We start from the raw sequence: 2,529 nt of genomic DNA on the forward strand, positions 1-2,529 counted from the left end.
AAAAAAAAAAAAAAAAAAAAAAAGCACATAATAGAGGACTTTATGCAGGTTTGATTTCCTCCACTCCCTGTCTATATAATTCTATATTCTATATTCTATATTCTATAGGCTTGCCAGGATGCAGAGATGCAGGTTCACCAAGAAAACAATTGTGCCCCCCACGTGAGAACACCTCCCTGAGAATGTGTGGTTCACTGCCTCAGCCAGTCTGCGTCCTGCAGCTGGAGCACCTGGGCCGCTGTGTCTCTGATGGCTGAAGATGGGGTTCAGCTTTCCCTCTGTGAGCTAAGATGACCAGACTCCAGTTCTATGGTCTTCCTCTGAGGTTGGTTCATTTCCTTACTCTGAATTCCTGTGCTCTGGAAGTCTCTAGGGTCTCTGACTCCTGTCAAGGGCCTACTTTTTTTGGGGGGGAGGGGCTTGTTTCTTTTTCCTTTTTTGAGACAGGGTTTCTCTGTATACAGATAGCCCTGGCTATCCTGGAACTCACTCTGTAGACCAGGCTGGCCTCGGACTCAGAAATCCGCCTGCTTCTGCCTCCCAAGTGCGCGCCACCACTGCCCGGTTCTGGCTTTTGTTTTTCTCCTTGTAGCCCTGGCTGTCCTAGAACTTGATCTGTAAACGAGGCTGACCTTGAACTCAGAGATCCTCCTGTTTGAATGTTGGGATTAAAGGCTTGCACTACCACGGTCCAGCTTGAGGGCCTACTCTTAATGTTCCCCCACACCCTGCACCTTTGCTGCTCAATAATAGGGAAATGAATATTGTTGGGATGGCTAGATGGCTCAACTTGGGAAGGCACAGCCTGAGTTCCAACCCTGGGGCTTAATGTAAGAGAAGGGAAGGACAAACTGACTCTGGGCTTCCACAGGTGCTCCATGACATGTCATGTCCCACCCCCAACACGGATGCATGTATGCACATGATATATGTAATTTTTAAAGGTCCAATATTAAGATTAAATAAAATGTTATGGTTAATCAAAGTGTATTGTTAAGATTAAACTCCCCCACATGGCTCCTCTAAGGACGAGTAAAGCCTGCCTGCAGCTGAGGATCAGACATAGCTAAGTCTTTCTTGGGCTATTTTGATGGTCGTGTGGAGATGGGAAGAGTATGTCAGGAGTCAGAGGGCTTGACACATGGGAAACATTTTGAGACAGGGTTTCTCTGTGTAGCTCTGGCTGTCCTGGAACTCATTCTGTAGACCATCAGAAATCCACCTGCCTCTTCTTCCCAAGTCCTGGTATTAAAGGCGTGCGCCATCACTGTCCCACTCCAAAATTGTTTCTTAAACTAGGAAATCCGCACACGGGATCACAGCAGGAGCCAAAAGGCTGGTCTTGGCTGACAGGCTTTTAGCACAGTAGCTTTTAGCTGACAGTAACTCTAGCACAGGATTCCTGAGAGACATTGAGGAAAGGGGTAGGGGATGATGCCTGGCTGGCCAGGCACATGCAAAGGGAATCTCAAAGGAGAGCCTTGGCAGGCAGCAGCCAGGCTTTACTCCAAGAAGGGGTACATACAAAGTCTTCTAATCTCATGAGTCCATCAGAAAGAAAGTCCTTTCCTGACTGGGACACAGGATCCAAGTTTTAAGTCTGAGCCCATGGGCTGTGTCATCTGGTTTACATGCTATGGTCTGGTTTCCACTCATATCATGAGTCGTCTGACTGCAATCAAAGAGTACTCTGGGATCCCTTCCTCCTGGGATCTTAGTCTTGGTCAAGTTCTAGCTTTCGTTGAAATTAATCTGCCCATATACCAACATCCTATATTTTTTTTCTAGAATTTACTCAACCTGAGTCTGTCCCTTAGAAACTGATCTGTTTGCTTTGCGAATGAAATCAGGGTTCTGCACTCGCCAGGCTGAGTACCAGACCCTGGACTGATCATCCCCACCAAGGGAACATCTTAGAAGACAAAGATGGATTGCTCATCTCCTGTGATTTCCTGTGACACATAATCACAGGGCCGGCTGGCCGGTAGCTACAACTCATCCTGGAGGTTCAGAAGACTCTTGGAGACGATAACATGCAAATGATGTCGTGGAGGATGAGTAAGAGGCAGGTGCGTCTTCCCAGCACAGTCAGGGCAGGAAGAAGCCACATGGAGAGGCTTAAGGAAGAGAAGGGACAATTGGAGGATGGAGGAGCCCCCCGGAGAAAGAGAGCCCTCTATGCCTCTGAAGTAGGAGAACAAGAGGAAGAACTTGGCTTTATCCCTCCAGCTTGAGGGTAGAACATGGTTTTAAGGGGCCATTCCAGCAGCAGTTGTAGATAGGTAGAGGTGTAGATTTGAGGTGATGGGTTCTGAACTGTCACACTGGAGGAACCAAACAAGGACACCAGGAACATTTTAGGTGACACCCTTGGTCTGGTTTGGATGTCTTTGTGGATGGTGGTGCCAGGAGCCTTTAAATGGACTGAATGGCAGAGTCTCGGCTCTTATGTGGTCTAGAGGTGGGAGCTTAACTAACACAGGAGAACATGTATGTACGTCTATGGGGCTTCTAACGGGGAAATACTCA

Source organism: Mastomys coucha, unplaced genomic scaffold (genome assembly GCF_008632895.1).
Source record: "Mastomys coucha isolate ucsf_1 unplaced genomic scaffold, UCSF_Mcou_1 pScaffold7, whole genome shotgun sequence".
In the NCBI taxonomy this organism is placed as follows: domain Eukaryota; kingdom Metazoa; phylum Chordata; class Mammalia; order Rodentia; family Muridae; genus Mastomys; species Mastomys coucha.